Source organism: Tympanuchus pallidicinctus, unplaced genomic scaffold, assembly GCF_026119805.1.
Source record: "Tympanuchus pallidicinctus isolate F22 unplaced genomic scaffold, pur_lepc_1.0 scaffold18, whole genome shotgun sequence".
NCBI lineage: Eukaryota > Metazoa > Chordata > Aves > Galliformes > Phasianidae > Tympanuchus > Tympanuchus pallidicinctus.
The window spans coordinates 14,382,358-14,398,882 of NW_026294699.1; the positions used below are offsets into that span (position 1 = coordinate 14,382,358).

A 16,525-nucleotide genomic window follows, 5' to 3' on the forward strand; every position below is an offset into this window, starting at 1 on the left:
AGGCTTAAATCCTTTCCAGATCATTATTTTTGTATGAAGAGTAGGGTGGGTGTATATTTCTCTAAGTTACTCTATCCACTATTTCCAGTCTTCTTCCCGCTCTGAATTTTGGAGAGCAGGATGTTGTTTATCTCCAGCTATACTTAGTACCTCTTAGGAAAATAACGCTGTTCTGTTTTCTAGTCATTGCGTAGCCTTTGATTTTACCAGATAATACCTACTTACACTAATAAAATGAGATGGGGTTGGGACTGTGATATCAGTAGCACTAATTTTGGGTGGAGAGTTGTCAGGGGTAGATGCTGTTGTAAAGAGGAAACGACCTTTTGTGCACCTCACTATGAATGAAAGCACTAATTCTAGCAGAGAAGGAATGTGGCTTCCTAAATGTGATGCACATTTGTTTCCTGATGCAAGTTTAAAATACGTGCCTGCAGTTTGCACCTTTTTTTCCCAGAACACAAAGCTGTCATCACCCGGGGCGTCTGTGTGGAGCTGCTGGGGCAGCAGTGAGGTGTGGACAGGCTGTTTTGGCCTCGTAAACTCAGGCATATCTACCATGCTTGGATAGAATTACTTAGGTTTTTTTTTTTCCCTCTTCATTCCTTTTTGTCCTCAGGGGAAGTGGGGAGTAAACCCCATGGATGTCCTTTAATTTTGATGCTCTTCCTTTGTTTTCTGTTTGAGGAAGCAGCAGTGGCTTTACCTGGTTCTGTGTGCTGCACAATTGCCCTAACCGGGGCCAGAACAACTTCCGGCAGGAGGAGACCTGCACAGCGCTTGGCGCTGGGGGCCTCAGGGCACCCGGCCTCCATCTTCCCTCAGGGTGGGGGCGCCCTCAGCCCCGCCGGTGGGCGGTGGGCGCAGGAGCAGCGCTGCGTGCAGCCAGGGACGAGGTGAGTGCCCAGCAGCCTTAACGGCTTGTTTTTCTGCTCTTCAGTGGCGTAAAATAGCCGTTGTTACCTTGCTGATGGTCGTGCTGAAGTGAAAGGCTTTTCCTTCAGCAGACGGCAGGCGCTGCAGCAGAGCCGTGGTGCTCTGTGCTTGCGCTGAGGCGAGGACTGGCGGCTCCTCACTGCAGGCGGTGGGGATGGGCGCAGTGAGAGTGGCAGCGTGTGGCTCTCGGGTGTTACCCGCAGCTGGCGTTGGTGGAAGCAGAAATTCAACTGGGAAAACGAGGAAATTCTGTGATTAAAAGAGGAGAACTTGGGAGTATAGACCTGAGTGAGAGAAGTAAGGAAAACCTCTCCATGGGGGAATAAAGCAGGAGGGCTGGAATGTGTTTATTTGAATGAAGTTTAAACTTGTGGTCAGACTTAGAGCTACTCGCATTTTCAATGAGAATTAATCTTTTCACTGTAGCCTGTGACAAAGAGCAATATTTTCCTCCCAAGCAGTCCCACTAGGTTTACAGGTTGTGTGTTTCTTTGAGACAGCTGTAATTTTCTATACATGCATGTTGTGCTTGCTTTTTCCATTGAAATAATTGCTCAGTGTTACCGGATTTTGAACAGAGAGGCATCATTTCAATGCCTGAATGTCTCATTCCGGACAGTTTTCTGTGGGCCTGGTTGTATTGCAAGGCCTGTTCTAAAAACATCCACAAAACTGTTCTGTCTATCTCTAAATGTATTTGATGACTGCTTTTGAGTGGATGTCCAATAGTGGCAGGAGGAATAAGGCCAAAGCGAGGCGTGTTGGTGCTGTTGGAAAGCAAACAGTCCGTGATGGTTTTGGTCTGACGGGGGAAGTGGCAGAAACCTGTGGGCAGAGCCAGCAGGAGGCTGAGCTTCATCTGGTGCTTGAAGCAAGATAAGTGCTACCAGAGTGACTTCACACTCAGAAAACTGTGTTTTTTTAAAAATGCTAAACTAAATTTGCCTTTTAGATATTTAGACTTGTGTATGACATAACAGCTTTCCAGTTTTGTCTATGGAGACACAAATTGCATTAAAACTTCACATTGTCTACTCTAGGAAAAACAGAAAGGTGAAAAAATTTATGTGGTGATGTGTAAATACAGAAAAGCTAATGAGCTTTTGCATTAGCTTTTGCATTTTTTCCATTGCTGCTCTTGCTCTGTATGCCGTGAACTAATGGATATAAGCACTTACCCCATTGTTTAGAAGAACGTTACTGACTTCTATCCACACTTGAAATAAAAAACCATTAGACACAGTTTTCAAACGTTGCAATGCAAGGTGGCCAACTGATATGGTGCTGCCACATTCCAGTCTTTTCTTCTATGGAAAATGAATCGGCATGAATGATCCTAAGAGGAAATCCAAACTATGCCACTGATCCCTCTGGGTGAGTGGATCCATCTTAACGTGCTCTGACTGGCTGTTAGATAACTGAAATTAATACTGGAAACTGGAATGGAAGAAATGGCTAATATAAATAAGTGAAAGCACCCATAATCATAGATACGCAGTATCTGCTTAACAATAAAAACAAAGCAGACACTTAAGAACCCTTATAAAATTCCAGGGATCCAAACTAAAGAATACACAGCTCACATAGCTGAGGTTGAAGATACAGAGTTCTTTACTTATATTTCATTTGAAGAAAGTAATAGCATAGTGTTTAAATAATACCATACCATGTTCAAAAACAAGGTTTCCAAACTCCTCCCTCCTCCCTCCCCATTTCCTGTAGTTCGAGCCCTGTTTAAATCACTGTAAATCTGCTTGGCACTTACTGTGCTCAGCCGTGCCAGCTCATGCACTGCTCTAGATCCAGCTCGCTCTCCGTGCCAGCTGCCTCGCACCTTCCATGCTCTGAAAGAGTTGTTTTGAAGCACGGAGTTGAGGGAGCTACAAATGTGTGCCTGGGAGGTCAGGCGGCTGCACACTTCCCTTGTACGTTACAGATTCCTTAGCTTGGAAGTTAAAAAGCTGCTAGAAATCATTTGTCTGAAACTACAGTAATTCCGCATAGATTGATTTGTCTGTATTCCTCTCTGCGATGAGGTGCGTGGTATGGTACTTAGTGGGAATCTGCAAGCATTTTGAGCTGTGTTCTTTTTGCATACGTGTATCCCGTATCTCATAGCAAATGTTAATAATGACTTTTTCTTCTCATGTAGTTCATCTGTATGTCCACAGGTTACGATTATATTCTCACATGTAATAGCATGCAGTAGCGTTTGAGGGATTCCCTACGTACCTTCACATTGTTTTTAGTTCTTCCAACACAATCTCATCCTCACAGGTCAGAAGTCGTCTTTGGCTACTGGAAGGATGTGCGTGAGCTTTGGATGGGACACGTTAATACAAGTGGTGTCTTCTGAATATTGTCACAGTTCAGAGTGCATATGAGGATCTGAATGATGGGATTGGCAGAGATCTCGTGGCCAAGCATGTTTGATTATTTATTGATTTTTCTCCCAGTGGTGATGGAATGTTGTGAGGTTTTCTATTTATGAAAAATCAGTCCAATCTCAGAGAAGGATTTTTTTCCCTGGGGTACTTACACTTAATTACGTTGGATTTAAAAACTCCTTTCATTTTTATATTGCTGTAACAAAGCTCATGTAAGAGCTCATCAAACTAATATTTTCTTTAGTTTAGACTGAATTTTTATCAAAGTCAGAGAGTCCAAACATGCTTTCTTCCTGACAGATCAAATTCTTCTGACTTTCACTTATTATTTATACAACCTTCCAGGGTATATCTCAGAACATTGATTTATGAAGGTTTGGTCATTGCATAGAATGAAGCTCAGCCACCCAAACCCACGTGGGTTTTTAGCGTTTGTGTTTTTAGTGAGCGTGAATTTAATACTTAGCTGCAGATTCCAGTGAACCTGGAGAGATTTATGGCGTTACGGGGGAAGCCCCACAGCCCTTGATGCAGCGTGTTGCTCCAGTAATTTTTCTGGCACTTCCATTTATGTTGGGTTTTTTTTTTTTCAGCTTTTCATAAAATCGTATCACAGAGAGCTTCACATTCTCCTGACAGATAAAAACAAGAATTTCAAGACTTTCCTCTATCTGTGGGGTGGACCGGTGGTAGTCCTTAACCTGACTGATGCTGTAGACAATTTGTACTGCTGCAAAGTTAGAAGAGAATAGTGCTCTCGACTTGTATGTTTCATTAGTGCAATATGAATGTATTATTTTGCTCTGTTTTTCTTCCCTATAAGCCACCTCAAAGGAGCAGGCAATGAACTGCTAAAAGGGAGGATGAATGATACATTGTAAGGAAAGAGGCTGTGTGCCAAATTCCACACATGTACCCTGCCAGCATTTATTCACAATGTTGGCAAAATGGAAAACACTTCTGAGCTGCTCTGTTATTTATAAGGCAGATAACTCTTTTCTTTTTCCTGGTAGGAGACAGCATTAGATAATCTGACTCCTGTCACTGTCAGGTTAGCCATGGATCTCAATTGTGACCTTGTGCAACTCACTTTAACCTGTCTGTCTGCAGCTTCTCCATCTGTAATGAGGAAGTAATAGTTATGTATCTCAGATTATTACTCTGACACTAAGGCTTTATTACATTAAAAAAAGTGCCATTATTTACGTGAATCTAATTTAGCCCCATCAACAAAGTGCTCTTTCACTCGAGTTGACAATTTTCAAACAAAATTGCTGTACTTAATTTTTCCGGACTGATGGACACATGAACTCATCAGCTAAAACTCATACAGCTAAAAAATTCTCAGGCATCAAATGATTGACCAGGTTTCAGAAAGTGAAGAATGCCAAGAGATGTGCAAAAGAGCATTAGAAATAAAAATCACTGAGAGTTGATTTAAAGCCTTCTAGTGTTATGTCAGCGTACATTTGAGTATAACATGTCATATATTTCTTGCATATGAGGAATGTTACTGAGAATGAAATGAATTTGAATCTTTAGATTGCAGGATTCATATGTTGGCAGTTGGTCCAGACATCTAAATATTCTAAATAAAGATTCCTAGAAATTATGGTGCTGCTCCCAACATCCAGGTGGGCCTGGGACAATTCAGCTGATTCTGAGTATGGTGGCAATTCTTTAAACAACAAAGCAAGGAAAGTAAAGCCTGTTAGGCCGTGAAAGCCAAATAACCACAGGGCACGATGAATGCCAATGCCATTTCTGCTCGCACTGGAGTTTTTAAGATACCTTTGTTTAAGAAACCATGAAACCTAGAAGATAATCTTTGACCAATTCTTGGTTTGTGGAATGATTTAGGTTAACAATACATTAACTATTAAAAAAAAAAAACTTCGAGCAGAAACCTTTTGTATTCATAGTGCAAATGTAGTGAATTGATGTTTATCTTTAATAAAGCCAGAGACCAGTGTTCTGTATTCTTCTTAAAAAAAAAAAAAAAAAAAGTCTGGCTTTTTTTTTTTTTTCTTCTTTGAAATAGTGAGAATAACCTAAAGGCCTGGAATGGAGATTTGGTGGTGACAGGAAATTGGCCTTCCTGTTGAGCCTGTGCTTTTTGTTATTTCTGTGAAAAATCTACCTATTTAACCAAGTTTTAACCCCTTCAGACATAATTCCTGGTAGCATCTGTCAATGCTAGTTGTTACTAGCAAAATCTTGGGGAATTCCATTGCTTAATTAGTCTTCTAGCCACTCTCTGCCCAGGTTGGATGCATACCTGCCCCACAGAGCTTTGGGGTATGCCCTGTCTCCTTAACGTGACTACATTTTAGGTCACTTTTAAAGTAGACCTTTGGTGCAGGAAATTCAGCTATGTATCTCTGACTGTTTTGGAAGGTTATTCATCTTAACTCCCCTGGCTTGGGACATCTGTCCATTTCACTTGCTTGGACTTAGGGATAGTAAGAAACAAGTAGAAAAAAAAATAACATCTTTAAACAATTACAGCTGTTTCTGAAGTGTTTGACCACAGATGTAGAGCCCAAGTAGGTGAATTACCTGGCAAGCTGGTTAGGATTCACTGTATGCATCTGCCCTGCCTCTGCTGGCAGCTCCTGGCCCGTAACAAGGCTACAGAACGCATGGAATGCTGGCGTCGTGGTCATGGCAGTTCACAGCTCTGGATGTTAAAATTTAACAAATAGGCAGCACTTTAATTTCACATGCTCAGCATTGAACCACTGGGTTTTTTCTGCTCCTGTTTTGTTCTTAGGAAATAGCATGAATAATTATGGACGCAAACTGTAGATGTGGCTGGTAGGGAAAGAATACAGTGTGTAAAAGGTTGGCTTTCTTTGATGTAAGTAGCAGTTAACGGCTGTAAAGGATTTGCAGATACTGAGCCTTTCCAGCTGCTATTACGAGAGTTACAAAACTGCTCGTGTTTTTGTTTCTCGGTTTATGTTGGTTTAAGGACCGTGATCTGTCAATGGGACTCTGCAAACTGCTGAAATTTGAATTAACTTTCTATGTAACAGCTTCACATTCAAACAACCTCCTGTGAGTTACAATGAAGTAGCTGTATACCAAATTATCTTCAAGGTCTTAGCACTTGAATATTTGTAAGGATTTGAACTTATGTAAATGACACAAGATTAAACTAACATTACAAAGTCGAATGCAGATATTAGGGAGAGATTTCTAGAATCATCTCCTCCTCATCCAGCTCTTCTCCACAGTTCTGTAGTTACCTGCAGTAAGTCACTAAGTCATCTACAAATACATTCTTTCTTCCAAAACAGCCATCCCATGTACAGGCGGTGCTTGCTTGGAAAGGATCTGTCTCTCCAGCACAGAACTGTCACTGAAGGGATTCTGGGCTCCTTGCTGGGCTTGTTTCTGGCTGCACCGACCCTAAAGCAGCAGAACAGGCACACAACAGCTATTTCAATTCCATATATTCCCATATATATTCCCAGTACAGAAAAAGTGTCCTTACAGAAGCAGAGTGCTTGTCCTCATGCTTTTCAGGAAATACTGTGGAGTTATTTGAGCATCAAAAAACTAACATTAGATCAACAAATTTGTTTCACCAAAAAACTGGGCAGGAAGGTTGTCAGTGCCATGAATGATCTCCTTATCGAAGTCAGGTTTGCTATCTGAAATTATCATTCCAAACTCCAGATTGCCAAATTCCAGTTTAGCAATCCAAAATTTAATTTCAGCAATGTGGAGTTTGTCCCTTTCATTTCTGAAGCCAGATCAGAAGGAATTATCTGTCATTTTTCTTAACAAAAAATCCTTCTGAGAAAATCTTCTTTCTTTCAGAATTCCATTTGTTTTGGTACTTTGCCTTTCAGAAATGTAATTTCTTTTGGGGAAGCACTTCTTAAAATTCCCACCAGTACAGCTGTATCAATCATAGTCATGCTTTCATAATCATATTGTAATGGAATAGGGAAATGGTGGTAACAACAGATTGAAAAGTGATACAACTCAAGTAGTGCACAAGGCCTGCTGATTATCTGCACAGCTTCATACTGCCAGAGCACTGAATACAGACATTGCAGCAGGAGACACAAAACTGCTTTTTACAGAATAGGGGGTGCGTATCACCTTACGTATTCCTGACGTGCATCTCCCAGATATAACGGAGAACCAAAATGAGAGAGGGTGGAGGGGAAACAGCAGTGTTCTTTAAAATGAAAGAGTGGAGTTTTCTTTTTAAAAAGATGAGAAGTGTAATAATAATAATAATAATAAAATAGGAGACTTGTTGAGGCAAACACGTTGAAATCGTTCAGAAAAATAACTGCATGACATCATGTGAGAAAGTCAGAACCAAAAAAGGACAAGTTTTGTAGGCCAAAAAGCTTCTATTCATTCCTAAAGAATTTCTCCTAGTCACACAAGAATTGTGAGAAAGAAATAAAGCCATCGTCTTTGGAACACTCACCAAGTACAAATATGTTGTCCCAGATAGGAAAGGTCAGAAAAGTAAAAATGCAGTAAAATGAAGACATGGTTTTTCATCAGGAACGCTTACAGAGAAATACTGAATTACTGTTCATAAAACCAGAGCTGATGTTTACTCCCAGTAATACAAAGAAATCTGGAGCCATTGTGGAGCACTGAATGCTCTTGTCTTTCTCAGCAATCTACTGCTTGCATATTAGAAAAGTAATTTAGACACTTTTTTCTATCTGGACCTCAGAGCAGCAGGCAGAGTTTCACACCTTCATGAATTTAGTACGGGGATTCCCAGGCACTTGTGATTTTCAGGAAAATAAGCTGCTTCGGGAGCTGGTTTGCACCCTGTAGTTCACCATGCTCTGAAGAAAATCAGTCTGTTGTCTAAACTAACCCACAAAGCTTAGGATGTAATGAAACATTCAGGTCCAGAAGATTTCCAGGACTTGAGTACTACATAATGTTAGTATTTATGTCCACTGTCATATTCAGACTACTTCAAAATAAATACTATCCTAAGTGCAACGTGGAAAATCTTGCCATATTGGTTGGAGATTACAACCCCTACTTTTCTGCCTATTTAACAAGAAAGTGGTTGACTAGGTAACGGAACATAAAACCATGGATAATTTATTTGCTCTTTAGTCTATAGCAAGTGAAACCGCTGAGTAGCGAGAATCTGACGAGTTGCATTTGAGTCCAAACTGACAGCTTGAGAAATAACAGTGATCAGGAATGAATCAGTATCAACAGAGAACTACTCGTTCCTCGCTAAACAAACTGTCAAGAAACCAAAGCTTGGCTCAGAAGTATGAGAATTAATCAGTCAGTGTCAGGAAGAGCAGCCATGATCATTAATTTGCCACCTGGACATATTGATACTGGCCACTTGTGCACTGCACTCGCAATAGAGAGCATAAAGCTAGGAAAGCAAGAGTGGATTGGCCCAGCTTCCAAATTTGTTTTGGAGTTAGGTTAGTAGCAGAGTTTTCTATCTGGTGAATGACTCCAACCTGATATTTGTTAGCTAAACAAGCTTAAACAGAAGAAAAAAGTGGAGCATGCAAGCCAGGTATTTCAGATGCTCACTCCAGAGTGTGCTGTCAGCAGGAAGCCTGCGTGTTCTGCTGTTACTGTATGTAGAAAAGAACCCAACAGGAACAGAAATACTCCCCTGCACTATTCAATGCTCACATTCTCCAATGTGAGAAAACTAAAAGAAGTCTTTACGAGGAGCTGAATAACATTTCCTCACTCTTCACGCAGTCTATTTAACCAATTCACAGCCTACATGGTGTCTCCCATCACGTTAGATACTGGCATGTAAATTTGGGGTGTAGTCATCTTAAAGTCTCATACTATGATTAGAAAACTCTGTTCAGAGTGAATAACTTTTCAGAATTTAGCTTACAAACAGCCTGAGCTCTCTTTCTGGCTTGGAGTCACTCGACAGCTGACAGTCATGCCCTCTGCTTGACAGTGACACAGAATACTTCTGGTACAGAATGTTTCTCCACTTAGCTCCAAAAGAAATGCAACAGCTTTAATTCCCCTCAAGCCCCTCTCTGTCCCAAAGATACTGCAATGAATCTGAAATTTCCAGTGTTAACAAGACTGCGCTGCCACGGAGATTACTATAGAAAAGGGAAGGTTGGTCAGCATTGGGAAGGTTGGTCGCTGGGAAGTTGGTCAGCATTGATTTGGTGAGCTCTGAATCTAAGGATGAGCAGAGTGGTGCTTACAGCAGTAGTTCAGTCTTTACAGCGATGTCTTTACTTCGAGTGGTTTGACAGGAAGCTATTTAGGATGCATAAAAACAAGTAAGGGAGCTACTGAGAGTAAAATGAAAACTTGAGAGTCATCTATTGGGATTCCATATTTCCTTTAGTGAAAATTAGTAAGTATCTTGGAAACAAGGTCCCTCTTGTAGTTTTATGAGGTGATCCAGACCTTTTGTGATATAGAAAGGATTGTAAGACCTCACATCTGAGAGGACCGCTGCATGTTTAGCACGGCCAGCTGGAGCACAAAACTGGGATTTGATGAAGTAAAGCCAGTTCTTCCTTAACCCTTGTAATGCTAATAATGTGATGGAAAGTACAGCAATAGTAGCAGGGTGACACAATCCTGGGCTGCAGAAAATGAGACCAAGTCCAAAGGCTGCAGCTATAGGTGCAGAAACAAAGGAAGAAAAACTGCTGACCTTTGGAGGACCTCAGGTACACAGGGATCTCCAATGACATCCCCTTGCCTTCACTGCCAGCCTGTGAGGGCAGGGAAGGGGTGGATCCTGGTTCCACCCTTCCATCACTCAGTGCATTGCATTGCATTGCATTGCATGCACCTGAGCTCCCTGGGCTGCCCTCCTTCCCACCAGGTGCTCCATCACTGCTTCAGGCCACGACTCAGCATTTCTGCTATAAACATGAAATGTGAAAGTTTGGCAGAAAAGCAAGTAGGAGATAGCAGAGCACTGTTGAGGAGCTAAATAGAATAGACAGCCTGTACTGAATCTTAGTGTCTGAGGGCTGAACAAGATATGATGTGGGAGAAGTTTGCTAGTGTGATCTGCCCTTTTACTGACATAGTTATGCAAATATGCAAATATCTTTAGTAGCATGGATAACTGTAATGACAATTATTTAAAAATCTAGCAAGAAAATATTACAAAACACTAGTCTTTTATTTTTCTAAAGAAAACAAATCGGCAAGAGTACAAACCTGCTATTATAGGGTATTAAAAAACAGCCATTAAGACTTTTTGCCCTGCAAATTGCTGTTCTCAGAGATGCAAATTACAGTCCTGTGCTTCCTGCACCAATCTGTAGGCAACAAGGTTTTTCTTTTCAACTGTTAATTTATTTTTCTTTACAGAGTTTGTGTACATGAGTTAACCAAGCTTGTCCCATACCTGCTTTTTTGCCCAGAACCATCTTCCTAGTGGTGCTCTACAGGAGCAAAGCTCCCTCCCCATTCACAGAAGCTGGCACCACTCAGAAAGAGTTGTTTCAGAACACACCCGGTTTATTGATAGCATCAGTGAACACAGCCATGTTTTCCTGGCGACAGGTAGAAAAGCTGGCAGCTCGTCGGTTTCTTTGGAACGGCTTATTGGCGTTACATCTTTGCATTAGAAACTTGGATTTCACTTCTTATTTTGTTTTTCTGTTCTCCTGGTTCGTTTCCTCTATCGTTTTTTCTCTTACTGATACATAAAAGTAACATGCTGAGATCTTTGTCCTGAACAGAGAATTGACTCTGTTGCTCTTTGGATTGGTAGTGAGGCAGATTTGGTAAGAATTCTAGTTAAAGGTAGACATCATCCAATCATGAAAAAGGCAGCTAAATGAAAATCGTCAACAGCATAGAAGGAAATGAAACAATTTAAACAGATACGTGTTAAATGTTAAACTTGCATCATCACCACTGCTGAACTTGTATTCTGAGCATAAATATTTTGCCTTAGGATTTAATTTTGCCCTCCTGCTGAAGTGAAATACTTACGTTCATATTTTGAAGTCTGCAAATCAAAATTAAGGGCGATGGTTATTAGGGTAAGACATTCTGCTGTCTTGTGAACACAAACTGTTAGCATTTGGTTGCTTTTTTTTGGTCTGAATTGTTAAGCAGGCCTTTTCCACATCCATAGGCTTCCTTAAGAAAAGGCAAAAAATAGTCACTGAGGAAAAGGAGAAGAGTTAAGAGCTGCCCAGCATGGCTACTGGAGAACTTTAAACTTTTCTTAATGCTTGTCACAGCAAATAGCCCAAAAATTCAGTTTAACATTTGCGTGACTGTATAATGTATTTATTAGTCTTAATAATGTTTTTCACCACATCTGGAAATAATACAAGAAAGGACTGTTGTTCAAATAGTTTCCTCCATTTTTATGCAGAAGTGCTGTTTTGGTAAAAGTTTCACAAATCTCATTGGTAGCCAAAGTGAATGGGCTCAAGTTTGGTCTCCTTTTATCAGATCTAGTAGTTGAATGTGGTGCAGGAATACAACACCTGTCTTGAATTGCCCAGGACCTTCATGTTTCCAGGGTTATGTGCTCACTAGTGTCCAGTCTTATCTCAGCAATTCTCTGTGCTCTGCATCTGGAATGAATATTCTGTTTTCCACTTTCACATCTCAAGAAATAATTTTGGGGGGTGTCTTCATTGTATCTATACCTTCACATAACGCCTATAGAATTATATGACATCTACTGTGATGTCTCAATAGTGCATGACTTTTTTTTTCAGCAGGGGTTGTAAATCATCTGTGAATGGTTGTTTGGCTACCTCCAGCATTTCTGATATTACACGTGAGAGAAAAGCTTTTTGTTAACTCGAGCCACATGGGCATATACAGTTTATTTCTGAGCCATGTATTGCAGAAAGTGTAACTCTGTTTCTTGTATTTCACACAAATATTTTTGTCTCATTTATCTTTTTCATCATATTTTTCATATTACTGCTTTTGACATGAGTTGCATCACAGCTGTTTACACTTTGAAGCCACGTAAGTGTAGGAAACAGAGGAAATGGGAAAAGTTTAAAACAGTTTTAAACAGTTTAATTCTTAATCAGCTCCTGCTTTTGATGCTTTAAACATGGTGATCATTAATGCGGAAAGCTCTGGAAGCCTTTGTAAGCTGGCTTGATCATCTGAAGAATGCCAGTACTTCGTAGGGAGAGTTCGTGATTCATGCTCAGGGATTAAGCCAAGAGAATCTTGTGACCTAAGCAGCCTGGCTCTCCAGTGGTAAAAATGGGGTTTTCTTATCTTCACAAAAACAATAATTGAGACAGAGAGCAGGGATGGAAACAGGCAGAATACATTTGATTGAAGAGCTAGCAATGCTCAGACAGCACAAGGGAAATTGCTGTTTTGGCAAACTGCGAGTGTCGTGATAGAAAAATAAATTACAGTATATGAAGTATTCCTCAGAGATGAATCACAGCACGTCTGAGAAGCAGCAGAAATATGAACTGTGACAAACAACGACAGATATTTTGTCTTCAGTGTCTTGAGTGAGCCTTAGGAAATGTTTAGTCATTCACCTGGCAGTTCAGGACATAGCTCCTCCCCGGGTATTAACCACTTCAGAATGGTCACATTGACATGCAGTACATTACGGTAGGTCGCCAGTGCAAGAAGATTGGGTACAAGATTTGGAGTGATGACATGAAATCTAATCCTACTTCTAATAATAAACATCTACTTGACAGACTCAGTCAACCTCAATATTACAGCTTCTCCATTTCTGCTACTGAGGTAATAATTTAGCTTTTGATTTATTGGTTTAGAATCTTGCAAAAATGACCTTTGAAATACGAACAATAAAGGATACAATACATGGGAGCATTGCAAACTGACTCCCCAGCCAAGAAAGCCGCATAAGCACATATCCTTTGGTAGAGCTCACTGATATAAACAACCTTGGTTATATTTAGATCCACATCGAGGTGCTTTGCCACCTCTGTCATCCCTCTTTATTCTTATGTTGGAGTTTTAACTACTTATATTTCAGAGATGATAAGGAAATAGATACAAAAGCACCAGCTATCATTACTTTTTCAGAAAAGCAAAACATTATTGGTGTATTATAACTCCAGTCTTGTTTTGCATTCATTTCCTTTGAAGGGAGGATCAATATTAGCAAGCAGAACTGTAATCATTGTGTAAATCTGATGATCCTGTTGGTTTCTTTAAAAATCATGCAGTCAAATTCCCTAGCATTTCCTTAGCATTCACAGTGCAGAAACATCTGATAGGAGAGAATTTTCAGCAGCAGCTTTTGTGGGAACTGCATAGGCAGGTAACAGCAAGCTTCTTTCTGGGCAGTACTTTGCACTGGTTTGTGTGCTGGGCCAACAGTGATGGTTTGATCAGTGAGGGAATGATGCTGCAAAGGGCACTTGTAGGCACAGTAGTCATTTCGATAACATCCAACTGTTCTGTTGAGGGAAATGTATGTTTAAAGCTTCCTGGTCTGCGGGGAAGAATTACCATCATTATGCTCCTGCACTCAGTTGCAACATCTCAAATTCATATTTATTCATACGTGCCTTTGTAATCCTGCTGAGTTGCAGTGGGAATAAAACAAATTATACAATGAAGTATAAATCATTGAGTACATAAAGCAATTTCCATCACTGCTGCTAGAATCTGCTCAAAGAACAGTAATTTTTAATCTTCTGCAAAACATAGCAGTGCACTTAAATTTTAATTCTCTTTTGTGACGTTTGGAGAAAAAGTAGACAGATTGCATTACGAAAGTCAGTTTCCACACAATACTTTAAACAGTTTCACAAATTACAATCTAAATCTTTCAGGATTTGTCTTCAATTTCAGCAGTGCACCATGCCTCGGTAAGAAGCGGAAGCAGACCTTTAGAGATGGACGCTTCTTTTGCCCCCCTTGGTGAAAAAAGGATGGGATGCTTCCAGGACAGCCACAGTTTCTGCAACACAAAGCTGAAGTTACAAGATTGTTGTCGTAAGAAAGCAGAAGCAGTGTATGGCAGCCTGCGCCCTGCAGTGCTGCTGTTCTTCTGTTGTTTTACAAACACTGCTACCTTTGTAGGCAGCCAGGCTGCTCATCTCTTCTCATTACAAGTATATGAAAAAAAGCGAGGCAGAGCTGCCTCTAGTAGGCTGATGTGAATATGGTGAACAGCTCAGCCACCAAGAAAAGTGTATGTTTTCAATGAAGCCAAGCACCTGCACACAGACAATTTCTCACTTGTAGCTGAATGCTATTCGGTGTTTGAGAATGGTGAGAATGGAAAAAAAAGCCACTGCTGTATTTCCTTCAAGACAGACAGGAGCGTGTTTATTTTCACCAAACATCCATACTCGTATGATGCTCTCAGCAATGCTCAGTTGCTGACACCTTTTTATTCGTTCTGATACATATCCTGCATGTGCATCTCCTGTATGTGTGCAAATACAGGAGGAGGTAAGTCCTGAAAGCCTTCCTATGTATTCACTTATGAGCTCTCAGAGGGAAACCAAAGCAAAGGACACGTTCTCATACAAATGGGCAAAGGTATCTACATTCCACAGAGCCAAGCAATTGTCAAATCCTGGAGAAAGTCCTATTCTTGTCCTCCTTCAGGCATGTAGGAATCATTGAAGTCTTGCAAATAATTATTTTGCCTCTTTTTTACTGACCATCTTGCAGAAGTATGTATTTCACCTCTCTCTCCTGGTTTTCTTTTTGCTTTTACCCCATATTGTGAGACAGGATATTAATATACGTTCTTCATATTTCTTTGTCAGTGTAACAACGTTTTCCAGGCAAAATATGTCACACTTTTCTCCTTTGGATTGTTGTTTCTCTAGAGCCATAAGAGTTGCCATATTATAAATGCCAGTGGTGATTAAAAGCCTGTCTTGGTGGGGAAAAGGATTGCAGAAATAGTATTTCTTTACTTTTGTAAGGAAAAAAAAAAAGTAAGCATTTTGTAAAATAGCTTTTCAGTGAGATACACAAAAATGCCCTTAGTTGGAAGGTTAAAAGTTCTCCTGTGATGCAGGAAGAAGCTTTTTCTTTGTGCTTTTATTATTCATAATTAATATGCTCACCTCAAATTTCTGCCAGCAGCCCTGTGCATAATGCATCACTGTGCATCATCTCTGTGTTTCTTCTTGTTCTATCAGCTGTGCACTGTTACGAGAACATAATGGAAAGTGATATTTGGGATATGTAAGGCAGGATCTCTACATTTTTTGCTAATTTTAGTTCAAATCCAGAGTTAGTGACAGTATCAACGCAAACACAGCGTGTTTCAAGGTGTGTGTACCTACAGAACAAAAACAGGCAGGAAAGATCTGAGGGAGCGCTGGACGGAGGCGTGCAGCAGAACGCATCGCAGCACTTCTGTGCCATGTCCAAATACACAGTGCCTAATTTTCAGTAGAAAAGGCAAAAACGTGGAAAAAATGCTTATTGTTCATCTAGTGAAGTCACCAGTGAAGTTCTGTTTATCACGTGTGTGGCATAGTCGCTTGTGAGTATCAGTACAGAATTTATATTCCTGTATTTATATTCCTGTAATTTATATTCCTGTATGTGTATCTGCACCAGCTGAAAACACGTACCGCAGCCGTGGTGGTGTAGGCTGTGCAAAGGAGGCAGATTCATTGAGGACAGCAGATGAAGTGTCCACAGCAGTGAAAGCTCTGGTTACTGAGGACAGAAAATGTCTTTTTTCCGCAGATCAATTTGGGCACTGACTGATGGTTTTCCATTTTTCAGCTGCACAAAACTTTTCCTCACATTTCCATGCTGTTCCAGTGAACTAATAAACCTCTGGCACAACTCTTGATACTGCTTATCAACTTGTCACGTATGGCAGTGTTTGCAACAAGAAAGTGTTTATCTTTTTGCCCCACTCAAAACAAGCAGCAGAACTGAAAGCTCCTGCAAGAAGACCCTGCCAATGGTCTGCAGCCTAATGGGACTCCGGTGCTGTTCTGTTTTTCATTCCCATGTCTTTTTCTACATGAATAAGCACATTTTCTAAACTCTAATGGTAAAGATTGTTAATGAATAGTTACAGCTTGAAGTAAAAAAAAGTTCCAAAAGATATTCAAATTATTCTTCCTTCTTTCCAGTTTTTCTAACACCTAATGCCAAACACGTGTGTCAGCATTCTGCAGAATGGCAGAGCAAAGGCCCATTCCCCTACTGCATTTAGATGTGCTAGTGTGAAAAACGGGAGTGGTGTTCAGTGTTTC

General features: G+C 40.5%; 2 long non-coding RNA genes across 2 annotated transcripts; one reads left to right on the forward strand and one right to left on the reverse strand.

Annotated features, from left to right (window-relative positions):
* Positions 1–479: 479 nt before the first annotated feature.
* LOC128078868 (uncharacterized) lies at positions 480–15,191 on the forward strand. The gene is made up of 2 exons (XR_008205889.1): positions 480–896; positions 14,136–15,191. It is a non-coding gene; the product is annotated as an uncharacterized LOC128078868 (long non-coding RNA).
* Positions 11,585–15,719, reverse strand: LOC128078872 (uncharacterized). Its single transcript, XR_008205894.1, has 2 exons — positions 15,593–15,719; positions 11,585–15,452 (listed from the first exon to the last, which is right to left on the reverse strand). It is a non-coding gene; the product is annotated as an uncharacterized LOC128078872 (long non-coding RNA).
* Positions 15,720–16,525: the final 806 nt, after the last annotated feature.